Consider the following 17,557-nt stretch of genomic DNA (forward strand, 5'->3'; position numbering starts at 1 on the left):
GTTTTCTATGAGTATTACAAAATACTTGGTGCTTTGAAAAGAAAGAGGTTTGCAGTTCTGGAAATTCAAAAGCCTGATGCCAATTTCTTCTGTTGAGTTCTAGTGAGGGTCTCGTGATTGGCAACAACATCATGGTAAAAAAAAAGAAAAAGAAAAAAAGAAAACATGGGCAGAAATGATAAGCAGCACATACACATACAAAAGAAGGATTCAGGAAGATGCCAGTCTTGCTTGAAACAAGCTACTCTTGCGAGACTAAAAGTGAGAGGACCCTATCCCCACAAGGAAAACTTTAATACACTTAAAGACCTAATGGCACCCTACAAGGACCCACCTCTTAAAAATCCCACCTCAGTTCACCAACACACCGATGACTATGTTTCTGGAAAGTAAACCTTTGGGATGACAAACCCCAGGCATGCCACTGCAGGGCCCACACTTAAGACCAGTCTACTAACACTTGGAGATATGATTCTCTTATCTAGTATATATAAATCAACACACAGTCAAAGAAGATAAAAATGGAGGAAATACATTCTGAATGGAAGAACAAGATAAATGCTCAGAAGTCAACTGTATTCGTCAGCTTTCATTGCTATAATAAAATACCTAACACAGGCTAATTATAAAGAAGACATCTATATTTAAGCTCACAATTTTGGAGGCAGAAAGTATCATGGTGCTGGCTCTATTGAGAGTCCTCTACCCTGGCTGCTTTGCTCCTGGCAGGTGGCTATGGTAGGAGGAAAGTCAGTCAGATTCTCATTTCCAATTAACCACCAAAAAGCCGAAAGTGAAGCTGTCACTCAAATGGTAGAGCACTAGCCCGGAGCAAAAAAAGCTCAGAGACAGTGCCCAAGCCCTGAATTCAAGCCTGAAGACAAGCACACACACACACACACACACACACTCAAAAATCCAATCCAAGGGAAGGAGCTTAAAGAAGAGAATCATTGGTTTGAGACCAACTTAGGGTACACAGTAAGATTTTCTAGTGGTTTATTGGAGATAAGAGTCTCACAGACTTTCCTGCCCAGGCTGAATTTGAACCCAATCCTCTGACCTCAGCCCCCTGAGTAATTAGGATTACAGGCGTGAGCCTCCAGCGCCCAGCTCACAGTAAGACTTTTATAAACAAACAAAAAATTCACAAATATGTGGAAATTAAACAATATGCTCCCACCAGGTGCCAGTGGCTCATGCCTGTAATCCTAGTTACTCAAGAAGCTGAGATCTGATAAGGGAGCCAAAAAAACAAGAATAGAAGAAAGACAGTCTCTTCAGTAAATGGTGCTGGAAAAATTGGTTAAAAACCTATAGCTAGATCATTATCTATCACCCTGCACGGAATCAATGCAAAATGAATCAAAGACTTCGAAATCAAAGCAGACACCCTAAAAACATTACAGGAAGGAATAGGAGAAACTCTAGGGGACCTTGGCACAAGCAGAAGTTTTCTTAATAAAGATCCAGAAACACAATAAATCAAAGAAAGGTTGGACAAATAGGATTGCATGAAATTGCAGAGCTTCTGCATGGCAAAAGACATAGCTAGTAAGATCAATAGAAAGCCCACAGACTGGGAGAAGATCTTCACTAGCCATACAACAGACAAGGGTCTCATATCTAAAATAAACCTGGAACTCAAAAAATTAAGTCACTCAAAAACAAATCCTCAAAGAAACAACTGCCCAATTAATAAGTGGACTAAAGACTTAAAGAGAGACTTTTCTGAAGAGGAAAAAATAGTGGCCAAAGGACACATGAAGAAATGCTCAACTTCTCTAGCTATAAAGGAAATACAAATCAAAACAACCTTGAGATTCCACCTCACCCCAGTTAGAATGGCTCTAATCAAAAAATCTAATAATGACAGATGCTGGAGGGGATGTGGCCAAAAGGGAACCTTACTGCATTGTTGGTGGGAGTGTAAACTTGTTCAACCACTTTGGAAAGCAGTATGGAGGTTCCTCAAAAGATTCCTCATAGAGCTCCCCTATGACCCAGCAATCCTACTTCTGGGCATTCACCCAAATGACCACAAACAAGGCATACTAAAGCTATCAGCAGAACTATGTTTATCACAGAATTATTCACCATAACTAAGATATGAAATCAACCCAGATGCCCCTCAGTAGATGAATGGATCAAGAAAATGTGACACACACACACACACACACACACACACACACACACACAGTGGAATTCCATGCTTCCATCAGAAAGAACACCACCCCATTTGTTAGGAAATGGAAAGACTTGTAAAAAATCATATTAAGTGAAGTAACCCAGTCTCAAAGAAATTTAGGTACCATGGTTTCCCTTATTTGCAACAATTAGTACACATATAGGATAATCTTATCAGATAAGCTTAAAAGCTCAAAAACCATGTACAAATGATCATATAAGATGATGCTAAGTGAAATGAACCCCAAGATACGGACACAAGAAGTCTGTCTTCATTTTTACTGTTTTAAATGTACCACGTGATTTTATTTTGTTGTTGTTGTTGTTGTTTTCCTTTGTATGTTCTTTTCCCTATGACATATCCCCTGTTGTCACTGTACTCGATTTTGATACCCTGCATCTTGTGTATACATTTGTCTAATCTGGGAGGAATTACAAAACACTGAAACAAGGACACAGGATAACCCATTGCAACAAGGATACCCAAAGCACATTATATTGGAAATGAACTTCACAACTTTGTCGGGGGGCGGGGGGGGGGGGGGGGCGGGGAATGGGATGGGGAGGGGAAGAGTTGCGGGGGGGAGGGAAAGGATAATGGGACAAAAACAAGGAAGGGAAGGGGTAACAATGATCCACAAGTAATGTACTCATTGCCTTACTCATGTAACTGTAACCCCTCTGTACAGCATCTTAACAATGAAATAAAAAATAAATTTAAAAAAATAAAAAAGAGGCTGAGATCTGAGGATCATAGTTCGAAGTCAGCCAATGCAGAAAATCCATGAGACCCCAGTGAACCACTAAAAAGCAGAAGTAGAGCTGTGACTGAAGGGATAGAGCATCAGCCTTAAGTGAAAAAGCTAAGGGACGATACCCAAGTCTAAACTTACTTTGTGAGATCAGCATTACCCTGATGATGATGTTAGCTATGGACTTTTCATATGTTGACTCTATTGTATTGAGATGTATTTTCTATTTTTGAGGGGGGTTTTAACCGATGGTAAATTTTGCCAGATGCTCTAAGATGGCATCTAAGATAGTCATGTGGTTTTGGCCCTCATTCTTGTGTATTATCACAGCTATTGGCTTATCTCTGCTGAATCATCTTTCATCCAAAGGATAAATCCCACTTTATTACAGTAAATTATTTTTTGAAGAATGGTGTTTAAACTGAAGACCTTGTGCTTACCACATGAGCCATGCCTTCCATCCCTTTTGTAGTTTTCACTTGCTTCAGGTAGGATCTTGCTCTTTTACCTAGAACTGGCCCAGAAGTGCAATCTTCCTACCTCCACCTCCCAAGTAGCTAGGACTACAGAGTACCATCACATCTAGCTTGTTTTATGAAATAAGGCCTTTTGAACACTTTGTCCTGACCTAGTCTGACCTCAAACCATTATCCTTCAAACTCTACCTCCCAAATAGCTAGGATTAGCGATGTGTGCCATGATACCCAGCTTTTGAGCAAAGTTCTTAATGTTCTATAAAATTACTTTGCTCATATTAGGTTAAAGATTTTTTTCATCTGTGTTCATCAGGGGATGTTGGCCTGTGGTTTTCTTTTAACATTGTCCTTGTCCGGATTTGGCTTCAGAGTAATGCTCATAAAACAAAATAAAAATTACCATATGATCCAACAATCCCACTACTGGGTATATAGCCAAAGGAATTTAACTCAGGATGCTAAAGACCTGTCTGCCCTCCATTTCATTTCAGCATTATTCACAATAGCCAAGGTAAGGAAACGATATTAGAGTCCAACAACCAAAGAGTTCAATCATGGTAAAAATCTCCTTAAAAAGACATCATGTGTGAAACTAAAGAACATTATGCCAAATGAAATCAGCCAGATCCAGAAAAATAAAATATTGTGTGTGCATACTTTTATTTTGAACTTAGAAACTAAATCTGTTCAAAACAAGAGTAGAATGTAGTTGCCAGAAGCAGAGGCTGAAGTTGGAAGGGGGAAAAGGAACAATGTTGATGGAAGATATAGAAAGCTTCCGTGACATTACAGGACTATGCTGCAGTGCTCTGAAAACTGTGTGATGTGCAGTGAACAGCAATGTACAGTGCATTTCAAGATGGCTAAAAGAAATCACAATGTATATATAAAATGTGTACATATATAGATATAATGTTAGAGTATACTAGACTTTGCCAGAAAACCATGCAGACATCCAGGTACAAAGAACAAAGAAAGGTTTCTTGCCAGTAAAGGGACTAGCAAGACTCCTCAGAAGAGAAGAGTGAGAAGAAGTCTTGGCTATTGTCTGAGGTGACCTATATAACCTACTGAGGCTAGGAGGGGCTAGAAGGGGCTAGGAAGCAGAGACCCTAGTATAGATGTGTGGACCAGGGGCTCTGCCATATCAGACTAGGATTTATGGCTGCTGCTCAAATAGTAGATAAGGGATATTGCAGATGCCCAGACCTGAAGGTCATTCTAAGGTGCTCTTGTTGGCCTTATATGATGGTAGCTGCCCCAGAGGAGTGCCATCTCAAAGTAAAAGGGTGTTGGAAGATGATTATTTACTGCCTTTACTAAATGGACCTAGTATTGCCTAGGAAAGAAGCGTGCTAAGCTGTAGAAAGGGGAAGGAACATGCTAAGCCATGGGAAGGGAGCTCATTGGACTAGCATACACACACACAGACACACACACAGACACACACACACACATATAGGTGGGTTTGAACTCAGAGCCACCTACAACTAAGCAGACACTCTACCACTTGAGCCACAGACGTGATTATAGAGCTTCCAGGAAGCCTTCATGTCATATCATGGTGACCAACTGACCAGTGTCAACATAGGATCCCATAATCTGGGCAATTCTGTCTATCCAACCACCCTCAGCTGGAATAATGTGTCTCCCCTTGAGAAAACATGAACCCATTTCAATCCCAGGTCTCTTCCTAACACCCTGAGGTCCAGAGGCCCTTCTCTTAGACACTGCCCTGTTATCACCAGCTCCAAACGTGTGTCTATAACAGGTACTGGGAAAGCGCAGACTAGAATTCAGCCCTACATCTCAGGAACTTCAGTCTTCATTGAAGAGTCTGTTAAGGAAATCAGTTGTGGAGCATCAAATGTCCTAAGGTTTGGACTTCATCTCAGAACGTTTACTCCTCTTCCTTTGGTAATTTTTCAATAGCTTATTATTTGTTTGTTTTCCAACACAGACTTAACCTTAAATTATAGTTCTGTCCCTTTCTTCCCCCAGCAAGGAAGAAGGAAGAGGAGGTCCTGCTAAGCCTTGCCCACACTGCCCAAACCACTGTTCACAGGTTCTCCACCAACAGGTAAACAACTCCTTAATCCCTTTGTGATTGCACACGAATGAACTTATCTCCATCAGTGATGAAATCTCATTATGACTCCAGATAACCAAGCTGGGAATACTGCTGTCCCTGAAAATCCTTTGTGGACAGAAACAAGTAATCCTTACAGGTGCCCAGGAGGTAACCCAATACACTCAAACAGGTGTTTCCAATGAAAGGGGCCAAAAAGTAATGCAGCTGGGATCCGTGACTAGTTCTTTCCCCATGACTAACTTGGATCTGTAACAACACTGAATTTTATTAGCCAGAATGCATGTTCCCATAACTATTGCCAACCCTTTAAACTCTAAGCCTACCTACAAATCACTTGCCATTTTGGCATCACTCTGAGTAATTTTCCATGAGCAATTATTTGACTGATTGCAGAAAAGTTTCTGAGCTGATCTCACCATTGGCATTCTTCTCTCTTGTAAATTAGTCGCCAACAGAATCCCTCCTGATATAGAATAAAAACCAAACTCTCTTGCAGTCTCCAAACCTTCTTGGTCTCATGGCTAGCTAGCTGCCTTTCAATTCACCCTGTACCACTTGCTCCTCTTGAACACAGATTCAAGCCTCCTGTGAGTCTGGGAATAGATGGAGTCATGGTTTTAGAACTCAAGGCTCCTCTGCCTGAACTCCCTTGCCAAAGCTTTTGCCAGCCAAGCTCTTCAGATCTAAATTCCACCTACCTTGAAATATTTTAACAGCTTCTTGACCACATCCCAAACATCCCAAACTTCTTTATTTTCTTCACTGCAAAACACCTGCTAAGACAGTATTGTATTGTTACTTGTTTCTTTGCAGCAGATTGGAAACCTCTCTTCCTCCCCCCCCCCCACTCTTTCTCTCCAACATCAACACTTAAACCCTGCCTAGATAGAGAAGGTGTCCAGTCATTGCTGTATGAATAGGTGGGTGGCTGGCTGGATGAATGAAGATCTCCTATATAGTTGGAGCATTAATACAAGAAACTAATAATGAGTGTCTATTCTCTCATTTCATTCCATGGTACCCATAACCTCACTATTTTCAAATATGGTGATCCAGATGTAAGTGGTAGTCTGGCTTCCTTAGGATCCCTACTCTGGATTAGTCCAGTAACAAGTCCTACAACATTTGCACATGAGAAATAAAAATCAATACAATTATTAAAAGTTTTATCAGTGATTCACAACTAAACATACAGCTTTCAAATAACTAGCACTTGCATTCTAAGTGTGGACCTCAAGAATTCGTAAATATCAATAACATTGCTGAAATTCCAGAACACAGAGTTTCTAAACGTTGTCAATAAGGAGAAAATATATTATTTCTCCCACTTCACTATTTCCTCCACTATTTGTATTAAATTGAGGTCTTATCACTTTAAAGTCTTATCACTTTGGAGAAAGCACTTTTATGAGACAAGTGACTTAAAATTCTTCAAAATGTTTTCATATACATACCTAACTTAGTAGCCCTCTATGTTTATTTTTAACATATAAAAATTTAAAGGAGCTGGGCACTGGTGGCTCACACCTGAAATCCTTGCAACTCAGGAAGCTGAGATCTGAGGATCATAGTTTGAAGCCAGCCCAGATAGGAAATGAGACTCTTATCTCCAATAATATATTCAAAAAAGCCAAAAGTGGCACTGTGACTTAAGTGATAGAGCACTGGCTTTGATCAAAAGAAACTCAAGGACAGTGCCCAGGCCCAGATCTGGTTCAAGCCCCAGACCAGAAAAAAAAAAAGCCAACTTAGATAATTATATGTTTGGTGATTTTTTTTTTTTTATGTTCAAAGTGAAAATTGACATGAAAGCCCACATGAGGTCACAGGAAGAAAGAAGCTCATCATCTGCAAGCCTAGGAGGGAGCTTCAGAAGAAACCAACCCACACATTGATCTCAGCTTCCTAGCCTCCAGAACTGTAGAGAAGTAAATTCCTGTTGCTTAAACAAATAACCAAAAAAAGAGAGCATCCAGTTATGCCATCATCTTTGTAGATGAGAGAAATATATAGTGAGCACAAATCAAATATGTATTCTTATCCTGAGTAAGTCATATCTGATTCCACATGAGTGATTGATGCTCTCAGATTCCTTACCTGTAAAATGGTAATGATATCACCTGTAAATATGATCGCAGGACTATGGTAAAGACATTTAAATTATAGTAAGATATGTAATGATGTCTGAAATTGAGCCTGATGCAAGTTAACCCCTAAGGAATGTTAGGGGCTTACTGTTTGGCATATTTTATTCAGAGACCCACAAGTACTTTGCATAGTGATTTCACAAGCAAGAGCAACATGTAAATCCTCACAAACATAATTTTAATTTTCCTGATGCAATGTAAATTGAAAGTAGAACAAAAAATATTTATTTAATAACATTAGAGTAAATGTAGCTATAGCTTTATGAAATAAAGAAGTATCAATTTTAGCAAAGAAGTATCCATTTTTATGCAAAATACCCATGCAGTTTGTCCAAAGGACATTTTATAATAATAGAATTATATAAGGCAGCCAGATAAATAAAGCAAAGAAAACAAACAAAATCCTTAGTGGCAATAATTAATAAATTCTAAGCAAGTAATTCAATGTAATTTTAACCCTTGCTTTTATTCCTCCAGATTTTATGTGCATTATAAACTAAGGATGGAAAAAAGTCTTTTTTGTGTGGGATGAGGGCTGGTCCTGGGGCTTAAACTGAGGGCCTGGGCACTATTTCTAAGCTTTTTTTTTTTTTCTGTCAGTTGTGGGGCTTGAACTCTGGGCCTGGGTGCTGTCCCTCAGCTCTTCACCGCAAGGCTAGCGCTCTACCTCTAGAGCCACAGCGCCACTTCTGGTTTTCTAGTGGTTAATTGAAGATAAGAGTCTCATGGACTTTTCTGCCCAGGCTGGCTTTGAACCATGATCCTCAGATCTCAGCCTCATGAGTGGCTAGGATTACAGGCTATGAGCCACCAGCGCCGGGCTTCTCTGAGCTTTTCTTGCCCTATCACTTGAACCACAGCTCCACTTCCAATTCTTTTTTATTTTTTATTTTTTGTAGTTAATTGGAGATAAGAGTGTCACCGACTTTCCTGTATAGGCTGGCTTTGAACCTTGATCCTCAGATCTCAGCCTCCTGAGTAGCTAGGATGATAGGTGTGAACCACTAGCACCCAGCAAGCAGGTTTTATATTGAGCCCAACTCATATCAATTGGAAGCTGCTCTCTGGAAAACTATGTTAAGAAGGAAACTGAGGACACATCAGGGTTCATTATAAAGAGTTCTCTGATCATTTACGGATGTATACAGTGCAGCTCAAGGCAAAAAAAAAAAGTGATACAGCATGTGCCAACATAAATACTGCTCCTTGTCATCCCAAACTCTTAGATCCAAACATGTAACAGTAGCCTTAGGACCAGACGAGTTTGGATCCAAGGACAAGCCGTTCTCGCTCCTCCTCCTCCCATTGTCCTACACTGTAGCCTGATCCTCTGCCCGCCTTAAATAGGTCCTATATCTAGGGAAGGGAGGAACAGGATTAATAACAGAAGCTCTCAACAGGGTTCGTCTGCAGGAAGCACATGTTCAGGCCTCAGAACTGGTAAGCAACCTGGAGGAGGAGACAAGTCATCACAGGTCAACAAGCAGGAAGCAAAGGTCAAGATCAAAGATCCCCTCGCCTGGAGTCTAGTGAGTACTAGCTGAACATCTTTCTACTAAATTAACAGACTTGTCTCCCTGGGGGACAGATAGGATAACCAGGAAGAGAGGAGAGGTGGTCACCTTTTCCAATACCAAAACTTCAGTGTTTTAAAGATAGGATGGAGAAAAATGTTTCCACACGGAGCTCCAGATTTCCCAAGGTTTCAGTCCACTAGTCCCATGGTGGCCTTATTAGATTCAAGACTAAGTCTTTCTTCAGAAGTTAATTTAAATCTCCCCTGAGCAAACTACTGCCAGCCCCTTCCCCTCCTTGGCCTGGGTGCATAGAGGAAGTTTCCCAGCATATGTGCCTGAACTAAATAGGGCCAGGATCTCACCAATGTCTGTGTAGAAATGTCCACATAGTGGATACAGGAGTCCAGGCCAGCAGTCTACAGCAGCATCTGGGTCAGTGACTAGAGGTACGGGTTTGACCAATGGTCTTCTTTCCTCCTCATCACATAACTACAGAGGACTCAGATCACAGAACTGCAGATACTCAGGTCTGACAGCCTGGCTTGCTTTACTTAAGTAAAACACTTCATTAGGCTCCGTTCCTCACCTGGCTTGCTTTAGTTGTGTAAAACACTTTTGGTAGGTTTAATTCCTCGCACCACACGTGGTTTGGGCCAGTATAAGCTTTGTGCTAGCTATATTTGGAACTGCAAGTTTTTAGGGACATAAGTCCCTTGCAGGCTCCAGCTTTCTAATAAAGGCTCCCAATTCGACCTCTTGCAGTGTGGCTTCTCTGTACCTCACTGATGAAATTCTCATGTAACATTGTTGCCTGGCATGATCAAGTTAAAGGATTGTCTCATGACCTGGCATTTTGGGGGGTCCACAAGAATAAAAACCTCAGAGCTGAAGGCCCTCCCTCATGTGGCTCAGAAAATCAGCACAAGGGACTAGGCCCCCAAATCCCTCTGTAGCACAGTGGGCTTCTAGGCCCTTCACCTTGCCTCAGTGCCCAGAAAACTACAGGAGGACACACTAAAGAAATAGATGGAGAGCAGGGTGCCAGTGGCTCACACTGATAATCCTAGCTATGCAGGAGGCTGAGATCTGAGGATCGCGGTTCAAAGCCAGCCCGAGCAGGAAAGTCCATGAGACCTGTATCTCCGATAATCCACTAGAAAACCAGAAGTGGCTCTGTGGCTTAAGCAGTACAACACTCACCTTGAGCTGAAGAGCACAGGGACAGCGCCCAAGCCCAGAGTTCAAGCCCCATGACTGAAAAAGAAAAAAGAAAAGAAAGAAATAGATGGATTGTGGAGTGAGACACCATGTAGCATATTTACTTTCCATTGGGCAAGTAGCCTGGACCCCTGTCCTTTACATGGCACCCCTCTTACTGGGTTCCGAGGTAAATTCTTTGTCACTCATATAGCTCCACAGGCTCAGTCATGGTAGAGGCTCTATGGGGTTAGAACTCCAGTAGGAGCCTGCATGGAGCCCTCTCCTCCCAGCCAGCCATGTGTTGATCTCTTTTTCTCCCATGGAAATCTGAAGGCTGGAGCTGGATCTGCAGTAATTTGTGTGACTCATTAGGGCTAGGCAAGAATCAAGATGTAATCTGAAAACTATGCCCTCTATCTAATGGGAAGATTAGTAAATTCAAAGTCAGTTAATAATAACAGAAACCTGGTTGCTCTGAGTTATCAGGCCAGCTGTAAGAACCTGGAGCTGCACAGATGTTCCTGGTTCCTAGTTCCTGTGGTCAAAAGTTGAAACTATTTTCTTTACAGATTCCCAGAGCAAAATTTTCTGGTCACTGTTTTGATTTTTTTTCTAAGCCATAGAAATTATTTTTGCTAAACATAATACATTAATGTGGCTTTTAATTTAAGTATTTCTTTTTTTAGGTAAATGTTTTTTTAAAAAACTGGGTATAAGAACTGTTTAAAACAAATTTCTGGGGTGCTCTTCCCCTTTACAAAATAAAGGATTATTACTTAAGCCAAAAACAACAGATTAAGGAACTTCAGTTCCGGTAACAAAACACTATTAGAATACTTGAGAAATCCTCCCAAGACAAACACCAAGAAATTCTAGATACAAAGGTCTTTAAAGGTGGAGCTGAGCACTGAGGGAGAAAAGCACATTCCAATGTGCCTGGAAGAATGGTTTAGCTCTGGCATGATGTGGCTGATTCAGTGGCCATATCAGGTAGGGTAGGTGAAGTGCACCTGTGCGAAGATCATCACACTAAGCCTTCGCCTTGGGAGGGAAAGGAGTTGGAAATGAATGGTCTAATACAAACTTAGGTTGTTCAAAGGTTTCAGGAGGAAAGCGGTCCCATAGAGAGAAAGACTGTTGTCATCCTCCATTGTAGATTACACAGAAGTCTCTCTTTAGACATGCGCAGCATGGAACCGTACAACAGATCAAATAATGGTGGGCTCACCTGGCCCAGAATCCACAAAATAATAATTACCATTTTAAAAAATTCCTGGGCTACGTGGGTTATGTCAAGGAAAAACTGAAAGAAAAAGCAATGGTAGAAATAAAGATAGAATTTCATAATGATAAAAGAAAAAAAACCAGAAGGTAAAACATTTTTTGAAATAGTATATGGCCATTAACAGACTCAGAGTTATAAAGCACAAAATTGGGAGAATTAAGCCAAGCACCGGTGGCTCATGCCCTTAATCCTACTCAGGAGGTTAACATATGAGACTCAAGGTTTGAAACCAGTCCAAGTAGACAAATCTGTGAGACTCCACCAAAAACCAGAGTGGAGCTGTGACTAAAGTGGTGAGTTCCAGCCTTGAGTAAAAATGTTCAGGGACAGCACGTTGTCCCTGAGTTCTAGCCCTAATACAGGCACAAAAAAATATTTTTTTAAGGAATTATTAGAAAGAATGGCCAATCGACACATGAAGAAATGCTCAACTTCTCTAGCCATAAAAGAAATGCAAATTAAAACAACTTTGAGATTCCACCTCACCCCAGGTAGAATGGCTATAATCAAGAACTCTAATAACAACAGATGCTGGAGGGGATGTGGACAGAAGGGAACCTTCTGCATTGTTGGTGGGAGTGTAAACTTGTTCAACCACTTTGGAAAGCAGTATGGAGGTTCCTCAAAAGACTACACATCTATGACCCAGCAATCCCACTTTTGGGCGTTTACCTAAATGATCACAAACAAGGCTATACTAAAGCTACCAGCACAACTATGTTTATTGCAGCATTGTTTACCATAGTTAAGATATGGAACCAACCCAGATGTCCCTCAGTAGATGAATGGATCAAGAAAATGTGGTATACTCATACAATGAAATTCTATGCCTCCATCAGAAAGAATGACTTTGCCCCATTTGTTAGGAAATTGAAAGACTTGGAAAAAAAAAATTATATTAAGTGAAGTAAGCCAGGCCCAAAGATACATAGGTCCCATTGTTTCCCTTATTTGCAATAACTAGTATAAGTCCAGGACAAGCAGAAAAGATCAAAAGCGATGTACATATGACCTTATAAGATGATGTTAAGTGAAATGAACACCAAGATAAGGACACAACTGGTTTTTTCTTTCTTGCTATTGTTTTTAACATATTTAAAATGTACTATGTGATTTTTTTTGTTTCTCTTGTATGTTCTTTGCCCACAGTATAAACCCTGTTTTCACTGTATTTGATGTCGGTGCCCTGCATCTTGTATATACATTTTTCTAATTTGGGGAGGGGAAGGGAAATAACAAAATGCTGAACTAAGGATACATGTTGACCCATTGTAACAATGAGATGTACAAGACACTATGTTAAAAATGAACTTTACAACTTGGGGTGGGGGAGGAGAAGATGGGGAGGTGGGGAGGGGAGGGATGGTAACAATGCTCAATAGGAAATTTACTCATTACCTTACTCATGTAACTGTAACCCTTCTGTACAGTATTTTTACAATAAAAAACATATAAAAAAGGAATTATAAGGAGTTTATAACTTTTATTACCACTTCAGCTTTTCTATGCTCCTATTCCAGCAAATAAAGAATTAAACAGAAGGAATATGGTAAAGGTACTAAAGGCTTTAACAGCACAAATAACAAACATCATTATATAATAAATCACAATACAGTGATCAGTATAAGTGAATTCTATATAAACAAGATATTTTCTATATGACCAGTTTACAATTAAACATGCATTCTCCAATCCAAAGCTCCAGGGTGCTAAGAATATTTCCCATGGCTTTTATTTTATTGGGATCCAATCAAAATATTTGGTTTGTCTCTCAAACCTCTTTCATCTATAACAGCCTCCCAGACTCTTGTGGTTTCTGGTTCTATTAACCTTCTTAAAGAGGCCAAGCCAATTGTCTTACAAGATGACCCAAATTCTGAATCCTATGATTGTTTTCTCATGTTTAGATTCAGATTAAATATTTTGGCATGAATACCATGAGGGTTCTGACAGATTTTAATCACATTAATAAATCTTAGAAAATACAATGTTAAGTGTTAAAATCAAAAATATTTTATAGGACACTTCCATGTGAGGAGTTTTTTTTCTTACTTTTTGGGTTTTTTTTCTTGAGTTGGGGTACTGAACCCAGGGCTTCGCACAAGCTAAGTATGTGCTGTATCCCCCTTCCCAATAGAATATTTAACTCACTGCAAGTATTATTTATCATTTACTATTAACACAAATTTAATTAAAAATCATTTCTAAGAATGATGTATACTCAATTCTGAATTATAGTTATGATGGATTATATGATTTCAATTTCCCCTGTAAGAAAAGAGGAAAAGATCACTCAAGGACTTTAGCTATCTCTGTACTTAACCAGGTAAGTTAACCTATTACCCACTGAAGTGACTGTCAGTTTCCATGATGTTCTTTTGGCACACCCATTTTGTTTCATGATTAATCATTAAAAATATAAAATATAAATAAACAAGTATTCCATTAGTTGTTGCAATGGGGGAAGAAAAAGAAAAGTGCAAACATGGGGCTGGGAAAGTAGCTCAGTGATAGAGTGCTTGCCTTGCATGCATGAGGCCCTGAGTTCGATTCCTCAGCACCACATAAGCAGAAAAAGCTGGAAGTGGTGCTGTGGCTCAAATGGTAGAGTGTAAACCTTGAGCTGAAGAGCTGAGGGACAGTGCCCAGGCCCAGAGTTCAGGCCCCACAACTAATTAAAGAAAGAAAGAAAGAAAAGTGTAAACATATATCAAGTCAAATTAAAAGTAACCTTCACTGGAATCTTGCTGGGTTCTTAACCAAGCCTTCCTTACCTGGCTGCTCAGCCATGTTACTGTGTGATTAATGTGATTCTCCTGAACATCCTTCCTTCAGGGGTAAGTTAAGTAGGACTGGAATGGGGGTTTTTTCCTCCTATTCAGACACTATCCTGGACCAGACTGGATTTTCTCAAGAAGGGAAATGGCTAGCCAGTTTGAGACCATTCTGACCTAAGAGGGAGTCACCTGCCACAGCAGCTACATCTGAAGAGGATGCTCTCAGAACATTTACAAAAATGCATAAGGCAGATGCTAGTGGCTCACTCATTTAGTCCTACCTTCTCAGTAGGTTGAGATCTGAAGTTTGAGGATTAAAGCTAGCCTAGACAGGAAATCCATCAGACTCACTTCCAATTAACCACCTAAAAGCCAGAAGTTAAGCTGTGGCTCAAGTGGTAGAGTGCTAGCCTTAAGCACAAAAGCTAAAGGTCAGCTCCCAGTCCTGAAATCAAGCCCCAGGACTGACACAAAATAAATCCATGAAGCCCCCTTTTGTGGTATAGGTCAATCCACTTTCTGTAACAAACACTACATCTTCTGAGTAGAAGCCATAGTACTTCCCAAGTGCAGGGTCTTACTGGGGTGGGAAGGTCTGGCCTGTCTTCTGACCCACCAGCCCTGTCCCCAGAAAACATTTGTTCTACCCAGATGGCACCTTCCAGATGCTTCAGGGCCATGGTATCTTCCTATTTCTTTTCTTTTCTTTTCTTTTGTCAGTCATGGGGCTTGAACTGTGGGCTTGGGCGCTGTCCTTGCACTCCTCAGCTCAAGGAGAGTGCTCAGCCACTTGAGCCACAGCGCCACTTCTGGTTTTCTAGTGGTTTACTGGAGATAAGAGTCTCACAGACTTTCCTGCCCAGGCTGGCTTTGAACTGCGATCCTTAGGGCTCAGCCTCCTGTGCAGCTAGGATTACATGTGTGAGCCACCAGCACCTGGCTGGTATTTCTTATTCATCCTTTAGATCCATCATTTTGAAACCATAGCATGCTCTGGGGTCCAAACAACAAAAAGACAATGAACAGGAAGGTAGGCCTGCGTTCAAGACTTCTCTGTGACCTCCACAGAGGACTTTTCAGTCCTTTGGTACTCACTGCCATGTCCAAAACTGGAAAAGTATGTCATTTTTTTTAATAATTCCAACCCAAACCTAGATTACATCTAAAGAACTTGGATGGACCAAGTTCTTGGTCCTGGGATGGAACCCTTCCATTCAGGTATGTGGGCAAGTGGGCTGCATGAACCTAGCACCTTCAGAGCCCTCACCCCACCCTCCATGTGCTTTACTTGCTCTGACCTTTGTCATGCTTTCCCAGGAAACTTGAGCACACTGTCAGCATGGACTGCTTGTAAGAAGGGAAAACAGCATCCTCAAAAAGATCATTGTCAACACTTGTTTTGTTGTCTCTAGTTTCTAAGCCCAAAACAGATGGTTATCCCAAAACATCCAGTATTCCCAAAGCAGCTGCAGCTGCTGGTAATGGTTGGCCTTGACAAATGGAAACTAAGGTTGTAAACAGAGAATAAGAGAAAGGAGGAGGGCTGGTGAGAATAGGGTCCTACTATGGGACATGGAGACTGCACACGGATATGATAGCTAAATTTTGTCACATGCACAGCAGCCCATGGCAGATAACTGTAAATGGAGACCCAAGGAAGTCATATAGCTTTTATAAACTGAAAGACCACTGTTGACTTTAGACCTGTAGCTGAGGAACATGTTATATGTTAAACATGCTATTAGAGTATATTAGATATATACATGATATATCATAAGTTTTATGTAGAAATGTTTTATAAGTTAGTTGTAACTTAACTGTTGTACCTTAATTAAGTCACAGGAACTGAGAGCGTCAGTCTGATCTCGTACTGGCAATAAGAAAAGCAAAACTCAGACAGAAAAAGAACAGAAACTCTTGACTTCCTGTCCTTTCCTCCACCCAAACCCCTCTAACTAGACATCAGAGGAGCTGAGGAATAAGATGTTTCCCACCTAATTTCTTTAATTTAGCTTTTCAATATAGTTATTAAAATTCCACTACATATTCTAAATTGCCATTTAATGTTCTCTTCTTCAGCCTTCAGTAACAACAAAGTCCTACTTTAATAAATCTCATAAATGTGGAAAATTAAAATTATGAATATGCTAACTCAAATACTCTTAAACATTTATAAATTTGGCAAAACTGAACGAAATTTCAATCTAAAAATCCCAAGTTTATGTACTAAATTCTTCAATAATACACTAACTTCTGACTTCAAGGTTCACCTGTTAGAAGTTCCAATACACAAAATTCTTTTGGGGGGGGTGGGGCGTCCAGTCGTGGGCCTGAACTCTGGGCTTGGGCGGTGTCCCTCAGCCCTTCAGCTCAAGGCTAGCACGCTACCACTTGAGCCATAGCACCACTTCCGGCTTTTTTTTCTGCTTATGTGGTACTGAGGAATTGAACCCAAGGCCTCATGCATGCAAAGTAAGCGCTCTACCACTGAGCCACCTTCCCAGCCCCAAAAGTCTTTTTTATATAACAAGTACTGACATGCCAAGATTATCCTCAAATTTACAACAACTTATACTGTGGTTTGATTTATTACATTCTGTAATAATTTTTTAGTCAGCTGGGGACTGGAGGAATTAGAATCTCACCATGTAGCCCAGGCGGGCCTTCAACTCATAACTTCTGAGTATGGGGATACAAACATTTGCCACCATACCCAGCTTTACAATAAACTTCTCAACAACCTTAGGATTGAAACAAAACCATCAGAGTTGTTCCCCCAAGTAAACTGAGGTCATCTCCTGAACTGACTAACTGCTCTTCAGCCACAGATGTAGGGTAAGACACAAATCTGGAATTGGAGCTGTTCTGGGAGATTTCTGTGTCACTCAAACTGCTTTGCTGTGACACACACACGTGTGTGTGTGTGTGTGTGTGTGTGTGTGTGTGTGTGTGTGCTGGTTCTGGGGCTTGAACTCAGAGCCTGGGCAATCTTTAAGCTTTTCTGCTCTATCTCTTGAGACACGGCTCCATTTCTACCTTTTTGGATTAATTGAAGATAAGAGTCTCCTGGACTTTCTTCTCCAAGCTGGCTTTGAATCAGGATCTTCCAGCCTCCTGGGTAGCT

The sequence above is a fragment of the Dipodomys spectabilis genome, unplaced genomic scaffold (assembly GCF_019054845.1).
Source record: "Dipodomys spectabilis isolate Male_0828 unplaced genomic scaffold, ASM1905484v1 ptg000187l, whole genome shotgun sequence".
In the NCBI taxonomy this organism is placed as follows: domain Eukaryota; kingdom Metazoa; phylum Chordata; class Mammalia; order Rodentia; family Heteromyidae; genus Dipodomys; species Dipodomys spectabilis.